At 42.4% G+C, this 12,817-nt stretch overlaps 1 protein-coding gene and 1 non-coding gene across 2 annotated transcripts in view; both read left to right on the top strand.

Moving 5' to 3' along the window:
• Window positions 1–1,052: 1,052 nt before the first annotated feature.
• LOC123935636 lies at window positions 1,053–1,191 on the top strand. Its single transcript, XR_006816928.1, has one exon. It is a non-coding gene; the product is annotated as a U4 spliceosomal RNA (small nuclear RNA).
• A 3,291-nt stretch (window positions 1,192–4,482) lies between these two features.
• KLHL15 (kelch like family member 15) overlaps window positions 4,483–12,817 on the top strand; it is a 35,442-nt gene continuing 27,107 nt past the window's right edge. Inside the window, exons 1-2 of the mRNA XM_045994868.1 lie at window positions 4,483–4,520; window positions 5,095–5,285. The gene's annotated coding sequence lies outside the window, so the exon portion shown is untranslated. The remainder of the gene's footprint in view (window positions 4,521–5,094; window positions 5,286–12,817) is intronic.

Raw genomic sequence — 12,817 nt, 5'->3', positions numbered from 1 at the left:
AGCCTTCACTGCCTCAGTCTATACTCAGCAGCCTTCGTGGTTTTTCTTCTTTTTCCTCTCCCCTTCTTGTGTCCTACACTGTAATCCTACTAAATTACCAGCGGCTCTCTAAATAAAGCTGCCTTGCTGCCTCTCCTAGGCCTGAAACAGACTGTGTTGTAGGAGGTCCTTTACTCTCTTCCCTTTCCCCTGTACTTCTTCCCTTTGGATTGAATTTAGAAGTTACTGCCTCTGAGAAGGCTTGCTTGGCTTGACCGTCTCAAGCCCGGATTACATCCCCCTACCTTTGTTCTTGCTCACAGAGCACCCCATGTTGTCTAAACCTGTCACAATGTGTTGGGGACTCTGAGACCAACCCTGAATGTTTCTAAACCCTTGTTAGCTGCTGGCCGCAAGCACAAAGCAGTTATTCTCACAACTGCCAGCAGAGAATTGCTTGCTAGGGCTTTATGGATGGAAATGAAACACGAAGAAGCATTTGGTTCCAGAAAGAAACACATTGTTGAGTCCTCTCAGCCATACAGAGATAAGTTATTAATTCCTTTACGTTGAGGTAACTCCCCACACTGATGAACTAACACAAATATAAATACTTCAAATACACACTATCTCATGGAGGGGGAGTACTCTCTGAAGGCTTTTTGTGTGTGTGCCCATATTCCTTTTGTTTAGGGACCTGGCACTCTCCTGGCTGGGCCCAGGGGATGGGTTTAAAGGCTCATGAGTTTGGGGAAGAGAGATGGGACAAACCCTTTCCTATGCTTAGCAAAGGGTTCCCACCTAATGGCCACAAATCTGACTTAGAGATGACCAGAGAAGCCATGTCCTGTTTAAAAAGCTTTGCACAGGCACCTGGGTGGCTCAGTGGGTTAAGGCCTCTGCCTTCGGCTCAGGTCATGATCCCAGGATCCTGGGATCGAGTCCCACATCGGGCTCTCTGCTTTGCGGGGAGCCTGCTTCCCTTCCTCTCTCTCTCTGCCTGCCTCTCTGCCTACTTGTGATCTCTATCTGTCAAATAAAATAAATAAAATCTTTCAAAAAGTAAAATAAAAAGCTTTGCGCAGTGGCAGTATCGTAGCCAATGAGGTTTATCTGAGGCGCAGTTATTGCTAATTAAAGAGACCGAAGTTTCCTTGTGATGGCCTTAGGTTTCTGCTTTGCTAGAGGACTGGAGGGAGAATCAGGTTTGGGAGTTGGGAAGTACACAGGGAATACCGCAGAAACGTGGAGAGGTGGTGACAGACCAGAAGGCTAGAGATAATAGGAGAGAAGCTACAAGGAGCCATTCCAAGTGACAGGTGACCAGCAACAACCAAGGCATGTAGCATTAGCCCAATCTTCCAACATTCATGAAGACACACATTTCCTGTTAGTCATGCAACATAAAGGCTCAAGTTATTTTTTTTAAACATTTTATTTATTTGACAGAGAGGAAGAGAGAGAGTGCAAGTGTGCAAAACCGGGGAGCAGCAGAGGAAGAGGAAGAAGCAGGCTCCCCCGTGGAGGAGGGAGCCCTGATGCGGGGCTCGATCCAGGACCCTGGAATCATGACCTGAGCCAAAGGCAGACGTTTAACTGACTGAGCCACCCAGGTGCTCCAAGGATCAAATTATTCTATTGGGTTGTAAAAACAACAAACTTTAAAGGATGGAAAATTTGGGGACTCTCAGATTACACTTTTTAAAAAAGCTTATTTTTTTTAAGTAATCGCCACACCCAACGTGGGGTTCAAATTTAGGATCCTGAGATTAGGAGTTGCACGCTCCTCCAACTGAACCAGCCAGGAGCTGCTCAGATTGCGTTTTGAAGGTTCTATGTGGTATATGCACCAAAAGGTAATATTTAGGACAATAGCCACCATCCTTTTGGAATGTGTCAGTGTACAGGTCTTAGTGTGCGCTGGCAGAAGTTGGTACTGATTTTGTGGGAGGGGGATGCTGGTGGGCCCTGAGGGACTGAAATGGACTGGAACTCAACAAGATGCCTTAAAACCCCTGATTGACTATAGGGCGCCTGTCCAAACAGTATTAAAGAGGAAAGAGATGCATGTGTAACCTTATCAGAGTTCACTGAAGATGTAACTCTGATTCCCAGAGGTTAAGGTGGGAGCCAGTTACATGCAAAGTGATTACCAAGACAATTACCTTACTGCAGGCTCTAGGTTTCTAAAAAGCCTTGACTGCTTAAAAAAAAAAAAAAAAGTGGGGGCAGGGTAAGATTGTACAGTATCCTAAATCCTTCTAACCTCCAGGCTGCAACTTCCTTCCAACTGTACCACCTTTTTCAGGCCCAAGGCTCCAGCATGCCTCGGGACATTTCAGACAGCAAGGCAGCGGATTTGAGGAGTATTTTCAAATACTTAAGTTAGAGGGCTAGGAAAAGACAGCTTCCATTTGCCCCGTGGGACTCTACCAATGTGAAAGGATGCCCTCAAGGTATTTGGGAGCTCCCATTACTTTCCAGTAATTGGTGGGAAAAGTAACTGAATACAGGAATTACCTGGAGGAGTTAGTTTATTTAAATGACGTGGTTTTACTTTGCTTGGTCTCAGAGAAGCAGAATGCTCCTTACTGTACTAGACCCTTCTATAAAATACTCTAAAAAATGAGAGTGAAAGAGGTATCATTGATTAAATAGAACCCCACAACCCCTATGCCCTCACCCCTCCCATCCCCCCGCTCCCGCCCAGGAATGGACTCTACATAGTAAATATACGGATTGATGAAAAGACACAGCCTAGTTTCAGAAACGGTATTTTTTTAAAAAGAGCCTTGGGGTGCCTGGGTGGCTCAGTGGGTTAAAGCCTCTGCCTTCGGCTCAGGTCATGATCTCAGGGTCCTGGGATCCAGCCCCTGTGGGCTCTCTGCTCCGCAGGCAGCCTGCTTCCCCTGCTCTCTCTGCCTGATGCTCTGCTTACTTGCGATCTCTCTCTGTCAAATAAATAAATAAAATTATTTTTTAAAAGGTGGTTTAAAAAGAAGAGCCTTTTGGACATAATGAAATGCCACATATGAGGCCTGGTAATGTCATAATAAGGGTGTACTAATCACGATGGTTTAGGACATCACTCGCTGTAGGTGTACATACCAGCTACACAGAACACAGACACATTTTGGTTCCTGCTTGAGTCAAGAACCTAAGTTTCTCTCTAGACAGGTCACTGCTACACTATGTAATATATACTTCAAAATACAAGCTTGTTCGCTAGTACACAAAAATAAAAATTCACCACTTTTAAATGTTCAAACATAATGTATGAAAACTCAAATATTCAAAGTTGAATGTATGCTATATTTTAGGGCTTATAGTTTTTTAAAGCTCGTTTTATAGTTTGAAGTCAGAAAAGTTAAGCTTATTTCCCTGTTTCCAAAAGATTCAGGTGATTCTCCATTTTTTTCCCACGAACTAGTCTATTTCAGCAAAACAGTACACTGTGTGCTATCTTGGCCTCTTGGGAAACATGACATGTTCAAGTTTGCTAGAAAGCGATAACGATCGCTTTTAGCCACACACCTCACTGTAAATTCATCAGGATATTGGTCTAGAGAGAAAATGGCGGCGGGGGGTGGGGTGGGGGTTGGGGTAGGAGAAATTCCTCAGTTTAGGATTAGAAATGGGCAACGGATGGCTTAATTTAGGTTAGCTGTAGAACCACTGGCCTCCAGCTGTGTATTTCTGTCATTCACATTTTTCTCACAAAGAGATTTCACAATAACAAATTTACAGAACAGTCCTATAGTGTTAATATTCTTAAATCAAGAAAGGCGGCGTTTAAAAAGCATTAGCTAAAATTCTACAGCTGATTTACTTAAAAAGAATAGCCACCCCCAAAATCGCTGCTCTCTGAATGTTCGTTCTTGCCATCTTATTTTGACGCAAATAGAACAGCGTTTTTAGATCCGACATTTCTGTGTGGTGCAGACATGCCATTTTCTATGAATTTTCCCACCTCTGGGAAATGCATTTCCGAAACGTGTAATCGTTGTGTAATAAGCCAAGTGGAACTATGACGCAATAACCCCCTGCAAATTGCCTTACAAAAATGATGTCATTTGGCGCAGATGTAGTCAATTTCATAACAGGGAGCTATGGCAAGGCTTCCCGCCCGTCGTCGCAGATTCCCCCACCCCAACCCCACCGCGGTGTTTAAGATGCAAAATGACATTTTCCGGGCGTCCCAATCCTCTACTTGTCCAGGGTGGGCTCACCGCTATTGCTTGAGCCCACCGCTCGTGTAGACTAAGCGGGACCGCGGCGGGGAGACGAGCACCGCCGAGCTTTCCCAGCCCCGACGGCGACGCCACGAGGGAAAGCGCGTTCGGCCGGGCCCGCAGAGCAGCGCCCGGCCGCATTATTCCCTCGGTGGGGCCCGCCGGCGTGGCCGGCTTGAACGTGGGGCCCCGCGGGCGTGGGACAGCCCTGCCCCCACCCCGCTCCCACACCCGCTCCCGCTCCCCCGGCGCCGGAAGTGACGCGCGCCGGCTGAAACATGGCGGCATTGGCGCTCGACCAGGGGGAAGGTAAACACCCTCCGGGCCGCGGCCCGCGCACGGGCCCCCTCGAGGCGCCGATGGGGGCCAAGGACGCCTCCGAGGCCTGCTTTCCAACTCTCGTCTTCCCGCCCTTCAACCTCCCTACCCGCGTGGCAGGTTTCCGCGCTGCGACGACGGCGCATAGAGCCCCCTGCCGGCGGGCCCCGCCTCCTTGGGCCAGCCCCGGGCGGCTCCCGCGGCCCGCAGGGGGCGCGCGGCCCGGAGCGGCCCCTGGCTCGTGGCCCCGCACGCTCCGCCCCTTGCCCGCCCCTTTCCCGCCTTCCTCCACCCCCGGCGTGGGTGATCCTGAGGCTCGGCGCGCTTCGGGGCAGAAGCCCGGAGACGCCGTCGTCGACGCCGTTGGTGCCGGTTCTTCTGCCGCTGCCCGCGGCCCCCCAGCCCTTTCCCCCGCCCGTGGCCCCGAGTCGGCCCTCCGGCCGAGCCCCGCCGGGCGCCGCGAGGCCCCTGGCGTTGGCAAGGCCGGGCCCGGCCCCGACGCCGCGCCGCCTTACGCCGAGCCCGACTGTCTCGACTCGCGACTCAGCACTGTCTTCTTTCCCAGGACTGGTTCCGAGAGACCCGCAGGCGCGCAGACTCGCCCCCCGCCGGAGTGCCCCGGCCCGGCCCGGGAGCGGCCCCTTGTAGAGGTTCAAGGAGCCTGACGAGTGCCATCCCGGCGCCCGACCGCCCACCGCTGGCCCGCTTCTTCCTGATGCAGACTGCCGTCCACTAGAGGTTGGACAGACCCCCGAGGTGCGTAGCCGCCCCTGGCCCTCTGGCCTGCAGGAACCCGGGCTTCGTCCGCGGCCCCGCGCTGGGCACGGGTTCGGTAGCGTTTTCTGCACAGACCCGAGTCAAACATTTGGTAGACGCCGGGACCTAATTTGAGTTTACTTAAATTGTTTGAAATATAATTTTTTTCAGGGAGGGGGGAAAAAACGGAAGAAGCATAATTCAGCCATTTTTTGCAGCACACAGCTGCAGGTACCATGATTATTTTTTCCCTAACCCGTTCCTCCCCTTTAAAAATTCTGTTTATGCCTGAAATAGAACTATGCGAAATGCGAGGCATAAAACGTGGAATCAGAAGGTCTGGGTTCGACTGGGTGACGCTGAGAAAATCGCTTACCGAACATCGGTTTCTTATCTATGAAATCTAGGCAGTAATAGCCACATCACAGGGTAGAGAGGACTATATGAGGTCATATATGTGAAAATAACCTATAGATGTAAAGTGTTGTAAAAATGCAAAGCGATTTTTTAAGTAACCTTTGCCAGAGTGGTTAATGTTGTAGTGGCTAACTGTTGCTGCCTCTTTTTTTCCCCCCTGCATTATAAGTATAAGCAATACGTACGGAATAGCGAAGCAGTGCTGTGAATCGACTGGATATATAATAGTCACGTTGCTTGGCCTTCTTCCTACGAAATGCTAACTGCTTATTTAAATAACGGTATTCTTTAATTCAAATTTAACGTTACTGTAGTTCTTTGCTTTTCATTTTTCTAGGCCGCTTATTGGAGTATTTACTGTTTAGTCTTATATATTTTCCGAATTTATATTTATTTTTGTTGATCCGATTTAATGGTAACTTAGAAAATGCTTTTAAGATATATACTCTAATGCTATTTTTCATGTCTAGAGAACAGGATGCCTGAATATCTCTACTAATTTGAAAATTGTTTTTGAAGAGCTTATAAATGGATTCAGATATCTGTAATTCTTAACAGATCTAGAAATGCATAGAAATTTTCAACTTTTTGACAATGTAATAGTGTTTATATAATTCTCTTTTTAAATCATCGCAGCACCTAGTAGGTGCTTAGAGCCAGTTTTTCAGAGGGAATTGGTGTTAATTTGCACTCTCTTGCTGATGTAACTTAGGAATAATAGAAGAGTAAGTATTTGTGGTTTGAGAAATTGGATTTATTATTTGTCAGAACTAATATGTGTGTAACAGATCAGTATGGAATCATTCCTACTGGGTACATCAAAAATGTAGTATGGTTTGGCTTAAAAATGGTCCACAAAAAGTGAAAGAGAAGCATTTTTTTTAGTATTTTGTTATTTTAGCCAGCAAATGGTTTTCTGAGTTTTTTCTGAAATGTTTTATTTATAATCCAATACCAGTTGTTTTTTAGAGTATGCTTTTGTGTTTTATAAAAAGGCAGAGTAATATAAGCAGGCACGATTAAATTAGCAAATGGAAGAGCCTATCTTAATGTGCTATCTTTTATAAATTGGGCTTATCGTTTGTCCTAAAGATAAAATTTTGGCAAATCACTGCTTTATTGGGAGTTTCAAGGTTTGACCTTCTCTCTGCCTTGATTTGGGTTACCTGGGTCTAAAATCTTGGAACCAGGGCTGGCTTGGCTTCATGGGTGTTCAAAAGGGCCCTGAAGTTGGTGTAATAATCTGCATTTAAAACTGGCATTGTGTAATATAAAGGTGAACGGTAAAATTCATGCTAATTTAAACTTTTAATTTTTCTTCACTTAGAATGCATTAAACAACAAATAAAAAAACACCATGACAAGTCAAGAGAGACCACAGAAGAAAGGAGAAACCTTTTTATTCTAGTACCTTTAATAACATTTTTTTCCTGCTTTTGGATAAGGGACCCAAACTTTCATTTCGCTTGGGCCCCCAAAATTAGTTGGCCTGTTGTCAGCTTGCCATTCACATTGTAAATATTTTAAGGGTTAATAACATTAGCTGGGAGAAGAATGAATATTTAGTTTGAGAGGTTGAATTAATTTATTAGCATATGTGTCCTCTGAACTGGAATGCTATAGTTGGTGTGGGGTTTTTTACTGAAGAGAAATGAAAGAGTCATTGGTGAAGCATTGTAGGACACTGGTTAAACACACATGATCTGAAGTGGGATGGACCCCAACTCCACCACTTAAGAATCATAGCTTTGGGCAGGTTCCTTAACCTCTGTGAGCTTTTGATTCTTTTCATCTTTAAATCAAGGAGGGTTACAGAACATGGAGTGTCACGAAGATTAAATTGATCTCTTCATCCAACAAATATTAAGCACTTATTACGTGCCAAGTGCTGTTATTTCTAGGTTGTGAGGGATACAGCAGTCAAAGCAAAACAAAAAAAAAACCATAAAAAGCAAACTAATTAAGGAAAAAAGAGCCTGTTATCTCTATTTTAGTGTACTATAGAGAAAAATAAAGCAGAAAGGGAAAGTGAGGATTTCTGGTTGTGGGGGGTGGGTGAGGTTTTTGGTTTTTTTGTTTTGTTTTTAAAGATGAGGTTTGGGGAAGGCCTCACTTGAGATGCCACTGGAGTAGACTTTAAGGGAACCGTATATATTTGGGAATGTAGTGATCCAGGCAAAGGGAACAGCAAGTGTGGAAGCCTTAAGGTGGGTGTGTGGCTGGTTTTCAAGAAACAGCTAAAGAGGCCAGTGTATCTGGGGCAGGGTGAATGAGGGAGGAGAGTAATAGATAATTATTATTACCATCTTAAGAATCGTTGGAGGGGCTCTCATGTTTCATCTTTATGTGGATATATGTTGTACTGCTACTAGCCCAAAAGTGGAAGGTGTTTTCAGAATTAGAAATTTTTACTTCGGAAGAAGCTGGAAAAGGCAAGGTACTCTGTTTTTAATATAAGGCTCATCTGGCTGAATCACTGAAAAAAACATAAGAACAGATAGAAAATTTATTCCTTTGTCTCTGATAAAATCATTGAGTTTAGTTAATGATTTTGCATTATTTAAAGATTTGCAGTAAATCTATATCAGAATATCAAGACCTTATGAAAGATTTAGTTTGATTGTATAATTCTTATAGAGAACTAGAATGTTAACATTATAATGTTGATGATTTCTTGTTAGGATATAACTTAGAAGATTTGGGGTTTTATTCCCCAATAGAGGCTTTTCCTAGAATTCTCACTGGATCCAATCTCTAAAGGCTAGGGAAGCTGTTTTCCATGACATCACTCTTGGACTACTACCGTTCGTACTGAGGAATAGGCAGAGGAGCATTAAATGAAAATCTTCTGATGAAAAAATAGCATTGAAGCAGGAGTGATTTTTTTTTCTTGCAAGGTTTCTTATATTATAGAATGATTAAATGCTAAACATACCTGACAAGTGAAGTAATTTGGATGATAGGTGCCAACCTGGGGCTGGAGAACCCAGAGCCTTCCTAAAAGCTTAAACAGTCATTTGCAATTTGGTACTGAGTTATAAAAACATTTAGATAGACAAGAAAGAATTTCCAGTATTAAACAAATTAAAGTTGTGCAGGCTTTCCTCCCATATTAAACTGAGTTGTTTCTCAGTCTGAATAGTGTATCCAAGAGTAAAATGACTGCTAATATAGCTAATACAGTGAGTCTGTTTTTAAAATTTTCTTGCCGGTTTTTTTTTTTTTTTAAGATTTCTTATTTATTTATTTGACAGAGAGAGATCACAAGTAGGCAGAGAGGCAGGCAGAGAGAGTGAGAGGGAAGCAGGCTCCCTGCCGAGCAGAGAGCCCGATGCGGGACTCGATCCCAGGACCCTGAGATCATGACCTGAGCCAAAGGCAGCAGCTTAAACCACTGAGCCACCCAGGCGCCCCTTTCTTGCCGTTTAGATTGAGAAGTTAGCCACTTTGAGATTGCCGAACTTAAAATTTTTTTTCTTTATAAGTTACAGAAATGGTGAGAAACTTTATGACTCAGAAATTAATTCTGTTTTTATCCATAGTAAGCCTTGCATTTTCTTTTTAGTGTGTGAGTATGGGATTTTCTGCATTAGGCACCAACTTTGGTAAGCTACCAGTTTAAGCATGAAGGTAGTATGAAATAATTTAAACTTTTCATTGAAAATAAGTGTATCAAGCTCTGAGAATCTGGCTTTTGTTTCAAATGACTTAGGATTTTGTATGAATTTTTAAGGACCTTTGGGAGGAATGCGAAAGCATTAATGCTTATGGCATAAACATGGAGGTTAATTTTGAAACATCTTCTATTTAATTGCCTAGAATTTTGCCTTCAAATCAGAATGGCAGCCTTCTAACTGAAAAGGAAGCATTTAATTTCTTTGCCTTTAATTTCCTGTCCAATTTTACCCCCACCAGACTTCTTTCTTTACTGGTCACTAGAGAGTTTGAACTGTTAGAAATTTCTGTGATATAAATAGCAGTAATAGGCTTCCAGGGCAGAGGTAGGAAGAGTATGTTTTGTGTATATGTGTGTGTTGTCATTGATCTCTTGATCATACCATCAGTGGTACTTAAACCTTTTGGTCTCAAGACTTCATTATTCTCTTAAAAATTTTGGAGACCCTGGGGCGCCTGGGTGGCTCAGTGGATTAGGCCGCTGCCTTCGGCTCGGGTCATGATCTCGGGGTCCTGGGATCGAGCCCCACATCGGGCTCTCTGCTCTGCGGGGAGCCTGCTTCCTCCTCTCTCTGCCTGCCTCTCTGCCTACTTGTGACCTCTCTCTCTGTCAAGTAAATAAATAGAATCTTTAAAAAAGAAAAAAAAAATTTTGGAGACCCTAAAGAGCTTTTGTTTGTGTGGGTTGTATCTGTTTATATTTATCATAATATAAATTAAAACTGGAATATTAAACCCATTACACATTAAATAGCATTTTTGACAAAAGTGTTTTCCAAAACCATACAAAACTTGGTGAGAAGATCTAATTAATGTCTGACTTAATGGAAGACAATAGGCATCTTATCAGCTTCTGTGTTTAATCTGTTACCATATCACATGTGTTGCTTCTGGAAAACACTGAGAGAATGAAAGTGAAAAAAACAACTTTTAAAATTATTACTATGAAAATAGTTTTGACTTTGTGGAGTCCTTTTAGGGTATGAGGACCCCATTTGTCCCTGGACTACACTTTGGAAATTGCTATACTAATCATTCTTTTTTAAAAATTATTTTTATTTTTAAAGATTTTTATTTATTTATTTGACAGAGAGATCACAAGTAGGGAGGCGGGCAGAGAGAGAAGGGGAAGCAGGCTCCCCCGCTCAGCAGAGCGCCCGATGCAGGGCTAGATCCCAGGACCCTGAGATCATGACCTGAGCCGAAGGCAGAGGCTTAACCCACTAAGCCACCCAGGCACCCCTATACTAATCATTCTTATGCGTAGAAAATATGAGGCTTTTAAAAAAAAAATCAGTGCCAAGTTGATGAGACAAGACAATCTCTTCAATATTTCTTTCCTAGTAGTGTATGTCTTGTCACTAGTTTAAGTTGGTCCTGCTTAGGGAAAAAATCTTCCATTTGAAATTCTAAAGCCAAATGTAGAATATATACATACGTGGGTTTATAAACCACGATTCCCTTTAATCTGATGATCTGTTTTTGAAAAGTGAGGATACAGAATTTTTGTACATTGAACATTTTGTATGTTAGTGAATCTCTCTTCTCAAAACCCCTTAATGGGTTTTTTCACCAGCCCTCATTGATTTTTAGTTATTTGAGCTTAGTTTTACAGTGATTTATTTTTATAATTATTTACTTATTCCATAATTTGCTATAATTCTTACAGAATTCTTATGCATAAGTTTTAATTTTTTTTTGTATTCTTACACTTTCCTTTTTCTAATTAATATTTTTAATTTGCTTCTACGTGTGTTTTGTGTTTTTATTTTAAGACTCACTTTTTTTTCTTTTTTTCTTTTTTTGTAGCTTCCAGGGTATGGATTGTGAACAAGGTGGTTTTATTTCAAGTGTTCATTTATAAGTTTGGTTGTTTGATGCCTTAAGCATTGATGTTGTCTATTTGTGCTGCCCAATAGACTATAATACAAGATACATGTAATTTTAAATTTTCTCATAGTCACTGGGGTTTTTTTAAGTAAAAAATAGATGAGATTACTTTTAACGTATCTTATTTAACCCACTATATCCAAAATATTACTTCAGTATGTGATCAGTACAACATTTTGTACAATGAGATAACTTACCCTTTCTTTTTTGTACCAACTCTTCAAAATCTGGCATCCATTTTATATTTAACAGCACATGTCAGTTTGGACTAGATACATTTCAAGGGCTCCATAGCCCTTGTGTATTGAACAGGACAAATGTAGAGAGTGGGTACTCTGGTTAGGGCAGAAAAACTTGAAGAGCCCATAAAAGCTAGAAAATTATACTTGTGTGATGAGAAAAAATGGAAAATAATGCCATTGCAAAATAAAAGCTAGAAAATTATACTTGTGTGATGAGAAAAAATGGAAAATAATGCCATTGCAAAATTGACTACCATTACATCTCCTACTCTCTTCTAAACTTACATTGTGATAAACCCTAGGGAGGTGTGGGATCTGTAGAGCTGATTTTGAGGGGGTATCACGTTACTTTGGTTTTGTGAATGATAAATAGGCAAGAGTTAGACAGTGGAAGCCAAGATTGAGTGACCTCTGGTGGAGTGCCTTGCTCTGGGCTAGGCATTTAAGTAAATTCGTTTAATCACCACCACAACTCACTAATAAGGTGGTGGTGATAATTCCTAATGTGTGGATGGATGGAAACTGAAGTCAGGAAGTTAACTGAAATTCTCCAGGAACTGAAATTCACGCAGTGGTAAGTACTAGTGAGCACTCTTAATCTCCAAAGTTTTGCTCTTTCCAACAGAATACAAATTCCTTTGTATTTTTTGCAAATCAAATTCCAGTTTTATCTCTCTTAACTAGTTGCATGATCTTGAAAAATTTCACCCATCAACCTTAGTGTCTTTATCAAGTTAGAGTTGGACTTAACTGATAAAGACAGGTTGGGGTTTGAAGGAAATGCTATGGCTAAGGAGAAGGGTTTTTCCAGAGACAACAGGACTCTTAAAGGGTTAGGTCTGTTATGCTGATTCCAGTAACACCAACAGAAAGGGCATAATAAGCCCTAACATTATGGTGTCCTTAAGGGCCACATACTGGTCTCAAGTCTTTACGTGTAGTCATTCATGTAATCCTCACAGCAACCTATAAGGAAGGTTCTATTGATACTGATGTCGCTTTTTACAGATCAGGACATCAGAGCACAGAGAGTAAATAGCTTGCCCCAAGGTCACAGCTGGTAAGAGGCAGACCCGGGATTCAAACATGGCACCTTACTCCACACCTGTACTCTTAACTCACTACTTCCGTTTAGAGATTAAATGTTGGTCAGTTAATCACTGAGTATTTTACCGTTTTCTGCTTATACACATGCTTCCCATTAAAATGTAAAATACTGCTGCTGCTCTAAAGCTGTTAGTCTTATTGATAGATGCCCCAAGCTTTTTCATGTAGAAAAAAGTTACTGATATGTTCCAGCTATCACAA

Source organism: Meles meles, chromosome X, assembly GCF_922984935.1.
Source record: "Meles meles chromosome X, mMelMel3.1 paternal haplotype, whole genome shotgun sequence".
Classification (NCBI taxonomy): Eukaryota; Metazoa; Chordata; class Mammalia; order Carnivora; family Mustelidae; genus Meles; species Meles meles.
Note: the sequence above shows the minus strand (reverse complement) of the source record. Positions and strands in the feature narration are given on the sequence as shown.